Source organism: Mustelus asterias, chromosome 27 (genome assembly GCF_964213995.1).
Source record: "Mustelus asterias chromosome 27, sMusAst1.hap1.1, whole genome shotgun sequence".
NCBI classification, from domain to species: domain Eukaryota; kingdom Metazoa; phylum Chordata; class Chondrichthyes; order Carcharhiniformes; family Triakidae; genus Mustelus; species Mustelus asterias.
The window spans coordinates 35,954,001-35,969,002 of NC_135827.1; positions in this window are offsets into that span (position 1 = coordinate 35,954,001).

Genomic DNA, 15,002 nt, shown 5'->3' on the forward strand with positions numbered 1-15,002 from the left:
ATTAAATTCTGTCTCTGAGAAGCTGCTGTCTAACTTACTATTCAGGATCACCAGCGACAATGGGGACTTTGCCAAGGTGCTTATAGGGATATCCGAGGATCTGCAACATCATATCAAAGAGACAGTGGCTTCAGGAAAGATGGACAGTTAAGAGGTTGGATGTATCCCAGGAAGTTTCATTGTGAGCATATTGTTACAAGATGCCTGTGGTGAACCATCGTTGGTTCCCACTGTGGGATTGTTCTAATGTTGTTGTTGGGCTAGGGTGGGATTGATACACCTGTGGTTGTTACTGTTGTGGCACATCCCAGTCGGGCTCCGCCTCCTGGGAGAGGTATAAGACCCCCTGCTCGGGCGGGACCTCGTCAGTCTGGGATAGTGTGTTTACGTTCTATTAGTTCCATTGTTAGACAATAAAAGCCTTCTGTTACCGAAGCTTCGTGCCTCGTGTTCAATTGATGCGCATCAATGCCATTCTCATTAGAACATGGAAATTGTCTTTGGGAATAGGTGATAAACCTATGGTTGCCTCCATTGGTTCGCTAGCATGTCCATCCTCACAGCCACCCACTTTCACGCACTCACTGGAAAGGAAACAGATTTCATTCATCTGGTGGAACGTTCTCGACTGCCAGGCAAGCAGGCAGCTCCGGAGATTTCATCACTATTTCATGAAATTTTTCCAGGAAAACGGAGCAAAAAACTCAATTTTTTCCTTCACCTTCTGACATTTTTATTCTCCAGGTTGTCCCTGCAGCCTGGAACATTAATTCCCAATTCCTCGGAGATTCCAGTCAATCCTGGTGGGTCAACAACTTCGGGGAGAGGTGTGAATCAAAGGGGAAGGCTGTCAGTGCAAGGCTGAGGAGAGGAAGGGGGTAAATCGAACGACAGCTTAAACGCTTCTTAAAAAAAGATGGTACAAACCTATTTCTCTGCAGCCACACGTTTCACCCATTTGATTCCAAAATCCAGCAAGGGGAGAGAGGGAAGGGCCCTGATAGACAGGTGTTGGAAATTTCCTGAGGGAAGTCTCCTGATCCACCACCATGGGTTCACTGACAGATCTGGAGAAACCCCATCCAAATGGCTGAGATTTCTGCTGATTCCCTGCCAGAGACAGAAAGGAAAATCGTGAGCAAATAGCCTGCACCGATATTTAATTTATATAACGCAAGGCCCACACATCACTTTCCTATTTCACTCCCAAATAGTTTCCTCATCGCCTTGTAGAGTGTTGCAGGGAGGCCAAGATCTTGCAATCTAAGAATATCTGGTATCAGACAAACAAGTGATTCACAATAAGTGGGAAGGATGATGAGACAGACAGCAACGATTGCTATCATTTCGTGCTTCTGTCACCTCTCCCTAGATATATACTTTTAATGGGCCTTTCAGCAATGTCCAGTCTCAACACACAATGCTGTCAACAAGGCTCGATACAACGATCCTGACCCCTGGTGGTTAAGCAATGCAAGTTCCTCTCAAAACCTACTTCTTACCAGTTTTCAACCTTATAGCCCACAGCTAGGCTCTCGGGATGTCCTCAAAGTATCCCTGGCGGAGTCAAACGTTCCCGTTAATTCAAGGGAGTCTTCAGCCTGTGACCTACCAAAATGGAGCAGGTTCATTCAGAAGGTACCGAACACATCAAGAGACTTCGTCAGGAACACGCAGAAGCAAAGTCAAAGCAACAGAGGAAGCACAGAAACCTCCAAACAACCTGTCCACCTGAACCTTCAAGCACCACCTGCCCTGCATGTGGCAAAGTCTTCAAATCGCGCATTGGGCGCATCAGCCATTTCAGAACCCATCGAACCAGAATGGAAACAAGACATTCGAGATCCCAGGGGACAGACTAAGAGGAGACAGTTATGCCTGGCCAAATATTTTATCCTCACAGTCTGACGGTTACTTCTGGGTACATCTAACTGACAAATTAAATCTCATGTGTTTTGAACTTCTGCTTATAGTCTGTTACATACTGAGAGAAAATGTTTCATCATGTACTGAAGATGTCAACCCAAGATTATTATTTATTTATTAGTGTCACAAGTACATTGACACTGCAATGAAGTTACTGGGATAATCCTATAGTCGCCACACTCTGGCGCCTGTTCGGTTACACTGAGGGAGAATTTAGCCAATGCACCTAACCCACACATCTTTCAGATTGTGGGAGGAAACCAAAGCACCCGAAGGAAACCCACGCAGACACGGGGAGAACGTGCAGACTCCGCACAGACAGTGACCCAAGCTGGACATCGAACCCGGGTCCCTGGTGCTGTGAGGCAACACTGCTAACCATTGTGCCACCGTGCTGCCCTTGGGTCAAACTACTGAGTCGTTTAATCGTAAGAGCAAAAGGTTAGGGCATTGATTCTGAACCTGTGCTGAGTTAACTAGTTTAAACCAGGCAGATATTGTTGTTGTTATTTCTCTTCCCGCACCTATCGGTGTGCTAAGGCAGACTTTCATCTGTTTCCATAGCTAGTAATTCCCGGAACAGGTCACTAGCCTGTCCCCAGAGGCTTATAGCCTGAGCGCAAGGTACCCAGGTTCAATTCGGGCCATGGGTGACTGTCTGTGTGGAGTTTACACTTTCTCCCCGTGTCTGCGTGGGTTTCCTCCAGGTGCTCCAATTTCCTCCCACAGTCCAAAGATGTGCAGGTTAGGTGGATTGGCCATGCTAAATTGCCCCATGCTGTGTAGGTTAGGAGGATTGGCGGGGTAAATATGTGAGGTTATGGGGATAGGGTCTGGATATAATGCTCTGTTGGAGAGTCAGTGCAGACCCGATGGGCCAAATGGTCTCCTTCTGCACTGTAGGGATTCTGGGCTAATTTCTTCGGCCTCCCAGAGGGCCAGCAGGGAGTAGAGGCCAGTCGCTTGCAGGCAGCATCCCAGAGTGAGACCCGTGTACTAAGAAGTGTAACCAGAAGGCGTGCAGGGCCAGCAGGAAGTGAAAGGCCGAAGGTGCTGTTATCCAACAGGAAGAGTCTACAGGCCTGGACTGCCTCGTGGCCACATCTGAGGTCCAGGGACATCTTACCTTTTTTGCTAGCAGCAAGTTCTCTGGTCTCAATGGGAATTGCTTCTGACATCATCCCACACCGGCAGAAAACCCACAGGCGGGGGTGCGCTGTCGCCAGGACTGGAGAATCCTGCCAGCGTGAACGGCCGAGAATTCCTGCCTCGATGATTGCCTTCTCTAAGAAGAACCCTAATTTCTCCAATCCATCATAAAGCTGAAGTCCTCAGTCGCAGAACCACATACAGCAACAGCCAAGTGTGCCTCGCACATGATAACCAGGTTCCTACCCACTTTGGAGAGGGAGCCTCACTCCCACAAGCCTCTTTTTGGTTTTACTATAGCTACTCACTCCTTCCAATTTTTAACACACGCCCTTGCCCCTCCGGACTATATCCCAGCACCTTCGGCTAGTCTGACCTGATGGGGAAGGGAACAATGGACCACTTGGTCCCGTTCCCAAAGAACATAGTCAATTCTGCCCTGCGAACCCAGTGCACTCAACTCATTCATGAAAATGTTCTGTTAAAAATGTCTTACTTAAAACCTGTACCTACTGTGACACTACGGTGCCTTTAAGAAATATATTTTAATCATGTTTCTCTGCAGTTTTTTTAAGCAGGCCTGGCCTTTCTGATTTGGGCACTGAACTGTCTGTGAACCAGCATCTTTTGCTGTTGCTGAAGCTATGGCGGCACAGTGGCACAGTGATTATCGCTGCTGCCTCACAGCACCAGGGACATGGGTTCGATTCCCAGCTTGGGTCACTGTCTGTGCAGAGTCTGCATGTTCTCCCTGTGCTTGCGTGGGTTTCCTCCGGGTACTCCAGTTTCCTCCCACAGTCCGAAAGATGTGCTGGTTAGGGTGCGTTGGCCATGCTAAATTCTCCCTCAGTGTACCCGGACAGGTGCCGGAGTGTGGCGACTCGGGGATTTTCACAGTAACTTCATTGCGGTGTTAATGTAAGCCTAATTGTGACACTTATAAATAAACTAAAACCTATATAATGGGCCTTTTATTTTTAATCTGGGCTAAATTCAGTGTCTTGGAGTTTTATGACATTTTTGGGAATTGTTGATTTGCGACTGATTGACAGGTGGTACCTTTACATAGTTTTTTTTTCCTCACAGGAGAAATCCCCTTTCAGTTTGGCAGAAGCTGTTTGGACTGCAGGTTGAAAACAGTGTTTGTGTCTCTCTCCCTAGTATTGGAAATTCAATTCTCGGTGGCTGGGTAGCTGGAAGCTAGAGGCATGTGGTGTTCCTGTCGCTCAAAGCATGCTGAAAGTTTCAATTCCATATCCAAAGGACTAATTCACAGCCGGTGTTGCAAAGCTGCAAGATCCAGCATCACGTGAGCATACTTACTTTCTGTGCTGAGCTTAGGGTGTATGTTTGTAGGGATGTTTGTGTTGGAACAGCATTCTTAGCTGTTTGTTATAGTTGCGTTTTTGCAAATGGGTAAAAGTTATTGCTAATTGTCATCTTAAATGTTAACTGTTTTCTTAAATAAACTTTGTTTGGTAAAAGCTCGCTAGTGGGGCACTTAAATCATACCTGGAGTGAAACATCTTCTGGTTACCCATGCCAAATTCAAAGTGCAAAACTAGGCTGACTTCATAAAATACCTTGGAGTTTCTGACCTGGATTATAACACTACTTATGTTATGTCAGCACAGCGAGACAGTGCACTTCACACATCCACTTGCTCAAATGTCACACTTTGTCGCAGATGTAAAAACAATCTCCTGGTCAGTCATTTTCATTTTCAGTTAGTGCCCCAATTACACCAACCAATGCCACGGATGGACCGCCAGTGATGAACAAACATGTTGACGCTTTATTCTTGGAATCGAGACAACACAATTATTTTTTTATTTTGCCATTGCTATGTCTCAGATATCAAACAACGGTGTAGCTCAATTCACACCTCAAAAAGCACTGACAGTCAAAGCAGAGATGAACAATCCAAATACCATTATTAACACAATCGTTAGCAGCAGCAACATCGAGGAAATTAAGCCTGCTCTCCATTAAACAGCTGTTCTTGCCACAAAGATTCCAGGCACTTCACACTTCGACTTGTTCAACACAAACTGTGGTTTTAAACGGAACTTTCATGTGACATGCTGACACACACAAGAGGCTGTGAAGCCTCATGTTCAGTCTAATTTGACAGAACTAATCGCGACCCTTTCTACACAAGGTAGAAGAACAGACACTTGTTTGACAATTCCAGGCACCTGCTTATTTACACGCAAGCCTATGGAACATTGAATTTCTAATATTAAAACCCACTGACCTTTGGATTATGAATTGCTTTCATGTTCTTCAACTGTGATTCACTCCCCAAAGTGCTAAAGAATTGCAGCTCGCTCTAAGAATAGGCATTTGTATAAATGCTGTTTTACAATTTTCTTCAGTGTTGGCTCTATATAATATCCCCATTCATTTTCAAATTGCAGCAGTATAGCTTGCTCTTACATTACATATGTACAGAACAGATACATCTAGATTATTGGATAAATATAAGCTAGATCAGCAATATTGAGTTGACACGGTTACAGGTTCCCAGGCTTCTGGTCACAGCAGGGGGGCTAGTGTAGGAGGGAAAACCTGCGGCTATAAAAAGGACATGTCGCTGTATAAACCATGCATCAAAGGTTTTGCCGTGGCAGAAATCTTACCTTCCCCAAAAGCTCATGCACCATCTCTGGGACTCTTCCAAGCTGGGGATCGGTGTGCAGAAGAGAATTAAAGTCAAAATAATCCCGCAGAACCAAATGAGGGTCAAAGCGTGGCTGTGTCATAAAGTGATGCTGTGAAACTGCCCTGGAATCATCCACCTGTGCCTGCCTCACCCTTTAGTTTGGCAAGTCAACACAGGTTATTTGACACCTTTCCTCACTTTTTCTCCCCCTTTGCTTCCTCTTTCCCCCTTTTCCTAATTTTACCTCTCCCCACCCATTCCTCCCCCCTCCTCCTCCCTCCACATCTTCATCTGTCACAGCTTACCCTCTGATTTCAGCTTCTCTGCCGTTTGGCCATTCACACCCTTTATTCTCTCTATGGGCTGCCAGTAGCAGCCTTTTCCCCTTGTTTCTGTGGCTATGACTCATCTTTCATTCCCTCCCCCTGCAGTATAAATATCTCCCACTTTCTATGCCTTTCAGCTTTGACAAAGAGTCACCTGGACTCGAAACATCAGCTCTTTTCTCTCCCTCTAGATGCTGCCAGACCTGCTGAGATTTTCCAGCATTTTCTCTTTTGGTCACGGGTTATTTTTCAATTCATTCTTCCTTGTGGAAAATGATATTTGTTGCCCATCCCTAAACACCATTGAACTGAGTGGTTTGCCACATCATTTCAAGTGTCAACCACATTGCCGTGTGCCTGGGTTCATATGTAGGCCAGATCAGGTAAAGATGGCAGATTTCCTTCCCTGAAGGGCATTCGTGACTCAGACAGGGTTTTATGGCGCCATGTCACCATTACTGAAACTAATCGTTAATTCCAGCTTTATTCATTGAAAGTAACCTCCACCAGCTGCCGTGGTGGGATTTGAATCCACATCCCCAGAACATTAGCCTGGGCCTCTTGATTACTAGGCCAGTGATATTACCGCTACGCCACCGTCTCCTCTTAGTGTCAGCAGATCATGGGCTCTCATGTAAAAACAGAAGTATGTGCACAATATATGGATCACTGACAACTTTGCCTAGTCCAGCCACTCAGTGGGCGGCATGCTGATCTCTGTGTCAGAAAGTCCTGGTCTCGGGGCCTGCTCCAGACGAGGAGGTTGCAGGGGTGGCATGGTGGCACAGTGGTTAGCACTGCTGCCTCACAGTACCAGGGACCCCCGTTCAGCTCCCAGCTTGGGTCGCTGTCTGTGTGGAGTCTGCACATTTTCCCCGTGTCTGCGTGGGGCTCCCTCCGGGTGCTCCAGTTTCCTCCCACAGTCCCAAAGGACGTGCTGGTCAGGTGCGTTGGCCATGCTAAATTCTCCCTCAGTGTACCCGAACAGGTGCCAGAGTGTGATGACTAGGGGATTTTCACAATAACTTCATTGTAGTGTTAATGTAAGCCTTCTTGTGACACTAAAAATAAAATGATAATAAGGAGTAAGAAAGACGGTGGAAAGAAGAAAGTGAGGGAGAGGTTGTATATTGGGGAAAGGGGAGTCAGTGGAGATTGGCAAGAACAGGTTGGGCAGATGTCAGTATATTGTACGGGGTGGGATAGCTGTCACTGAGGTTTGGGTGATTGTCGAGTGGAAAGGGAGTGGGGGCAGGGCTTTCACGGGGAAGTTATGAAGTTGACAGTATTACAAATACTGCCAAATGTTAAATCCCACCGGTAGACTCAGCCTCGGGAAGCAGCCATAAACACGAACAAGTGTGAACTGAATCCCAAAATTTAAATGACTTGAGGCTCATTTCAGTGGACGAGATCTACAAGAGCTGAAAACTATCTGTCCTTATAATGACAGTCAGCTGAATCTCCTAGCAACTGCGAGCTAGGCTGTTAGTGAGTGGCACTTCGGTAATTACCTTTGACTCGCTTTCTCCCATTTCTTCCTTCACTGAAAATATTACAGCATCATGTGTCATTCCTTCCTGCATTTCAAATAATGCTTCATTAACACTTGTGCAGCAGAATTGTCAGAGATAAGTTGACTGGCATAAAGTATGGCAACTTATTTCTATTAAAAATGCTGCAATAATTTCAGTTCAGACTATAAGAACATAAGAAATAGGAGCAGGAGTAGGCCATCTAGCCCGTCAAGCCTGCCCCGCCATTCAATAAGATCATGGCTGATCTGACGTGGATCAGTACCACTTACCCGCCTGATCCCCATAACCCTTAATTCCCTTACCGATCAGGAATCCATCCATCCGCGCTTTAAACATATTCAGCGAGGTAGCCTCCACCACCTCAGTGGGCAGAGAATTCCAGAGATTCACCACCCTCTGGGAGAAGAAGTTCCTCCTCAACTCTGTCTTAAACCGACCCCCCTTTATTTTGAGGCTGTGTCCTCTAGTTTTAACTTCCTTACTAAGTGGAATATGTAAGGACTATGAATATGTATGGATAATGGACTATGAATATGTATTAACTTCAATAGATGTCCTCTACCAGGCAGCAAAGTGGAATTGAAGCCCCAAACAGATCAGCCATTATCTTATTGAAGGGCCGAATGGCCTGCTCCTTATCCTATTTTAAATGTTATTTACCTGAATTTGTTACCTCTTAGTAAACACTCTGAAATCTAGGTGCCCAGTGATATTTTTTGCCTAATTGTTCCCACGCTCTGTGTCCAGAAATCTGTAACACCAACCCATTTCAGTTGTTAACTGAGGTTATAATTGAGTGAAAGATATTCTCATTCCCAAGGATCCCACATACAGGAAACAGGATCCCCCTCCACCTTAAGGGGCGATGGCCTATTGATATTATCGCTAAACTATTAATCCAAAAACTCTGCTAAAGTCCTGGAGAGCTGGGTTCGAATCCCGCCATGTGGAATTTGAATTCAATAAAAAACATCTGGAATTAAGAATCTAATGATGACCATGAATCTATTGTCAATTGTCGGGAAAAACCCATCTGGTTCACCAATGTCCTCTAGGGAAGGAAAACCTGCCGTCCTTATCTGGTCTGGCCTACATGTGACTCCAGAGCCACAGCAATGTGGTTGACTCTCAACTGCCCTTGGATAACTAGGGATGGACAACAAATGCTGGCCAGCCAGCGACGGCCATGTCCCACGAGTGAATAAAACAAGTCCAGCCAGGGATAATTGAGTGTTCAACTTTCAAATCAACTCTGAGCATAGTTAGTGGGCCGCATGTTGGCACAATGGTTAGCACTGCTGCCTCACAGCGCCGGGGACCTAGGTTCGATTCCTGGCTTGGGTCACTGCTGTGTAGAGTCTGCACATTCTCCCCATGTCTAATGTGCTGGTTAGATGCATTGGCCATTCTAAATTCTCCCTTAGTGCATCCGAACAGGCACCGGACTGCAGCGACTAGGGGATTTTCACCGTAACTTCATTGCAGAGTTAATGTGAGCCTACTTGTGACACTAATAATTAAACTTTATATTGATAACATTGTGCGTTTGGTGATAAATAGTAACCCATGTTGGTGCAAACCATCTTGTCTCTTTTCCCATCCAGATCCGCCCCTGCTCTTCCTCCACCATTCAGGACAGAAGCCCTAATTCCACCAGCCCACACCTTACCCCTTCAAGGTCATTACAACACCAACCATTTTTCAACAGTGAGAAAAGTGGAAAGAACTGAAAGTAAAATTGTTGAAAGATTATTTTTCAAGCTGTCAACTAAGAGGAGAGACTAACAAATCCATAGAAAAGAAAATGGCTACATAAAAGGACAGAAAAAGGGCAAGTGGAATATAATCAGGAGTAGATTACTTCAGAAAGAATATTGAGTATATTGTGTTGTAACTTTTATGATTTGTCCGTGAAACTTTGCGGGTTAAATTTTGTTTTTCTAGTCTTTGCACTTGGGTGAGTTTGGACTTGTAGGTTTTAAATCTCTCCAACACATTTCTTCATGACATGTATAAGTCTGCTATAGAATAACTGACAGATCAGTCGCTATGCTTAGTCAACAACTCCGTTCTTATTGCATAATACAACCACCAGGATGATAAAGGGCTTAGTAGGGTGGTGTGGAGATGCCGGCGTTGGACTGGGGTAAACACAGTAAGAAGTTTAACAACACCAGGTTAAAGTCCAACAGATTTATTTGGTAGCAAAAGCCACACGCGTGGGTTTCCTCCGGGTGCTCCAGTTTCCTCCCACACTCCAAAGATGTGCGGGGTTAGGTGGATTGGCCGTGCTAAATTGTCCCTTAGTGTCAGGGGGATTAGCTAGGGTAAATACGTGGGGTTACAGGGATAGACCTGGGTGGGATTGTTGTCGGTGCAGACTCGATGGACAGAATGGTCTTGTTCTGCACTGTAGGGATTCTACAGATGAAATTTGGTCATTTTTCATCTAGCAATAACTATGAAGGGGAAACATAATAATGGATTTTATTAACTGGTTTCTTGATTTCGAAACAACAAATACAGACGGAGGTTTATTGTTTCATCCGAATGGTGGATAAGAATCAAAACAATAGCCCTGTTTGACCTCTCAGGTGAACATAAAGGATCTAATGGCACTTTTTGAAGTGAAGCAGTGTAGATCTCTCTGGTGTCCTGGCCAATATTGATCCCTCCAGCAATAACTGGTAATTAATGGTCATTATCTCATTGTTGCTTGTGGGAGCTTGCTGTGTTCAAATTGGTTTCCACATTTCCTACACTAGGGCAGCAACTACACTTAAAAGTACTTCACAGGCTGTGAAGTCCTTACGCGTGTGAAAGTCCAGAGGTCATGAACGGGTCGATGTAGATACAAGTTTTTTTGTTAACCTTCAAAAAGTGGCACAGAGAAGGATGAGGAATCTATGCTGTCATGTGTCCCTGTGTCTCTTTTCCTTGTAAGAAGTTTAACAACACCAGGTTAAAGTCCACAGGTTTATTTGGTAGCAAAAGCCACACAAGCTTTCGGAGCTGCAAGCCCCTTCTTCAGGTGAGTGGGAATTCTGTTCACAAACAGAGCATATAAAGACACAAACTCAATTTACATGAATAATGGTTGGAATGCGAATACTTACAACTAATCAAGTCTTTAAGAAACAAAACAATGTGAGTGGAGAGAGCATCAAGACAGGCTAAAAAGATGTGTATTGTCTCCAGACAAGACAGCCAGTGAAACTCTGTGGGGGTTACGAATAGTGGGACATGAACCTAATATCCCGGTTGAGGCCGTCCTCGTGTGTGCGGAACTTGGCTATCAGTTTCTGCTCAGCGACTCTGCGCCGTCGTGTGTCGCGAAGGCCGCCTTGGAGAACGCTTACCCGAATATCAGAGGCCGAATGCCCGTGACCGCTGAAGTGCTCCCCAACAGGAAGAGAACAGTCTTGCCTGGTGATTGTCGAGCGGTGTTCATTCATCCGTTGTCGCAGCGTCTGCATAGTTTCCCCAATGTACCATGCCTCGGGACATCCTTTCTTGCAGCGTATCAGGTAGACAACGTTGGCCGAGTTGCAAGAGCATGTACCGTGTACCTGGTGCAAGAAAGGATGTCCCGAGGCATGGTACATTGGGGAAACTATGCAGACGCTGCGACAACGGATGAATGAACACCGCTCGACAATTCGCATTCCAACCATTATTCATGTAAATTGAGTTTGTGTCTTTATATGCTCTGTTTGTGAACAGAATTCCCACTCACCTGAAGAAGGGGCTTGCAGCTCCGAAAGCTTGTGTGGCTTTTGCTACCAAATAAACCTGTTGGACTTTAACCTGGTGTTGTTAAACCTCTTACTGTGTTTTACCCCAGTCCAACGCCGGCATCTCCACATCTCTTTTCCTTGTCCTCGTTTCAAGGTGTTGCACCCTTTTTGAATCATCTTCTCTATGCTCTAGTCCCTGACCTACACTTACTTAACTCTGAACTATTGTCTGTCCTTCTCCCTTTCCCTGTACCTCCAATTTTCTGATCCGCCATCGATGACCAACTTTAATTCCCTGCTCTGATGAAGGGTCACCTAGACTTGAAACGTTGGCTCTATTCTCTCTCCACAGACGCTGTCAGACCTGCTGAGATTTTCCAGCATTTTCTGTTTTGGTTTCAGATTCCAGCTTCCGCAGTAATTTGCCTTTATATTAATTCTCAGCTGCTGCATTCCTTCTCTTCAAAATGTCCTCCCTAAATGACTTTGCCTGTCAACCTGCCTTCAAAAAAGTATCTTAACGCCGTGCTCTTTGACTGCTTTTAGTTTCCCACATCTTTCATTTGAAAAAAAAAATTGCTTATCGTGGTTGTATTTGCACAGTAATTTATCCCCCGATGGAATGTGATTTGATTGGTGTCTGCTGCACTGAGTACAAATAAATTGTGTTGGTTCATGGCTGATGAGCAAAGCTCGCTCTCGCTCATCTGACGATTTTCACAAGTCGATAGCTTGTAGCAGAATTTTGCATCTCAGTTAAGTATATTTGAAAGCAATAATCACTCCACTCAAACATACATCAATTCGGGACAGGAACCTGGTGGTAAGATTCGTTACGGGGCATTAAAGCTGCTTAATCTCCTTGTTGACAGACGCAGCAGGCTGATTGTAGAATGTTTAGAAACCTTTCCTGAGGATTTCACCTCACAACACCAAAGACTTTGACACTTTAGTCTCATTTGCAGAGCTTCAATAAGTCGGATGATTCATTGGTGAAAGGCAAAATGAAGTTATCCATTGGTGATAAAAAGAAAATGCTGGAAAACACTCTGCAGGCCTGCCAGCGTCAGTGGAAAGAGATCATAGAATCCTTACAGTGCAAAAGGAGGCCATTCGACCCTTTGAGTACGCACCGACCACAATCTCACCCAGGCCCTATTCTCGTAACCCCACATATATACCCTGCTAATCCCCCCGACACTAAGGGTCAATTTAGCATGGCCAGTCAACCTAACCCGCACATCTTTGGACTGTGGGAGGAAACTGGAGCACCCAGAGGAAACCCACGCAGACACGGGGAGAATGTGCAAACTCCACACAGACAATGGCCCGAGGTCAGAATTGAACCCGGGTTCCTGGTGCTGTGAGGAGGCAGTGCTAACCACTGTGCCACCCCCTAACAGAGGTAACAGAGGAATCATAGAATCATACAGCACAGAAGAGGCCCTTCAGCTCATCGAATCCACACCGACACATTAGAGTGATCTCAGGTTAACGGACTTTCATCAGAGCTGGTAAATGCTGCAGATTTAGCATATTTTAAGGAAACACGGAGGCCAGGAGAAAGTGGGGGAGAGGGAGAACAGTTAGGAGGGTCAGTGATATGGTGGAAGGCAGGAGCTGTAAAATGACATAAGGAATGATGGTGCAAAGCTAAAGGGGCTCATGGGACAAGAAAGAAACAAAAGGATAAGTGCAGGGGAGATGTAGTTTTAGCTCAGGATGAGGCTATCTGGCCCATTGTGCCTGTGCTACTTCTTTGAATGTGATACCCATTTGAATCCCACATTTTCTCTCTAACACAGAAAATGAGACCTCTTTTTAAATCTTTTGTCTTCAATTGTCTTTTGAAAGTTCCTATGAAAGTTGATTCAAGCCTGATCGTGCATTCCAAATCTCAACAACTCTATGTAAGGAAAAGGTTTCCTTGGTGTTCCTCTCAATCTCTTGGCAATTCTTTTAAACCTATGACCACTGCTAACTGATCCACTTTGCAGAAGAAACAGCTTGTCTTTACTTGTTCTATCAAATACCCTAAATTTCTTATCAACTTGCCTAGGCACCATTATTTATTTGTGAATATGTAATTCTAAATCCCTTTCATATAATCCCCAAGTTTTATTATTTTCATGATAAAACAGGAAGTGTTGGAAATTCTTGGCAGGTCTGGCAGCATCTGTGGAGAGACAGTTGATGTTTTGATTTGAATATGATTTGTTTGGAAACATCTCTTCCCAAAGTACATCACTTCACACTTACCCACGTCAAATTGAATCTTCTGTGCATTCCATTTCAACAGCCAAATTGCTATCACTATCTTCCTTATGATTTACAATGTTTTGCATCATCCACAAATTTTGAAATTGTAACCCCTATACTCATGTGCTGGTCACTGGTATAAAAGAAAAAGCAATGATTCTAATACTGACTCCTAGTGGATGCATTGTATAATTCTCCATGGTCAGAAAATCATTGGTTCACCACTATTTTCTGCCTTTTATCCCTTAAATAATTAGTATTCAAGTTACCATTGTCCCTTTAATCCCATGTACTAGAAGCCCAGTCTATCACATTAACCAGCCTCCCATCCATTGATTCTGTCTATAATTCCCACAGCCTCAGAAAAGCAGCCAGCATAATCAAGGACCCCACGCACACCAGACATACTCACTTCCACATTCTTCCGTCGGGAAAAGATACAAAAGTCTGAGGTCACGTACCAATCGACTCAAGAACAGCTTCTTGCCTGCTGCCATCAGACTTTTGAATGGATCTACCTCATATTAAGTTGATCTATCTCTACATCCTAGCTATGACTGTATAGTACATTCTTCGCCCTCTCCTTTCCTTCTCTATGTACGGTATGCTTTGTCTGTATAGCACGCAAGAAACAATACTTTTCACTGCACAACCAATACATGTGACAATAATAAATCAAATCAAGAGTGACATCAATAAAAGGATTTCTGGTTTTGTCACTAAGCCACAGAAAGAGTGGGGTAGCATGGTGGCACAGTAGTTAGCACTGCTGCATCACAGCGCTAGGGACCCGGGTTCGATTCCCAGCTTGGGTCACTGTCTGTGCGAATCTGCACATTCTCTCTGTGTCTGTGTTTCCTCCGGGTGCTCCGGTTTCCCCCCACAGTACAAAGATGTGCAGGTTAGGTGCATTGGCCATGCTAAATTCTCCCTCAGTGTACCCGAACAGGCGCCAGAGTGTGGCAACCAGGGGATTTTCACAGTATCTTAATTCATCAAGCCCACTTGTGACTAACAAACACAGGAGATCTTTTGATCCAAATCCATGCTGAAATATTTTGTGGCACTTTATCAAATGTCTCCTGAAAGTCCAAATGTACATTCACCGTGCTACCTTCATCAACCCTGTGTTATTTTAAAGAATTTAATCGGGTTGATCAGACCTTAAACAAATCTCTTACTAACTTATGCTCCTCCAAACAAGAATTAGTCTTGACCTTGCCAATGATCTTTAGCAGTTTTCCCACCTTTATCTTTGGACTGAGCAATCACTTATCACCAGGTTTATCCCTGAGGGATCCTGTGTATGCTTAGCCCTGTTTTGCTTCAGTCTATGCAAAGACTTCATTTTAAGATATTTCTGCCTATGCAATTACATTTAAATGCTAGAGTGTAAGGGTTA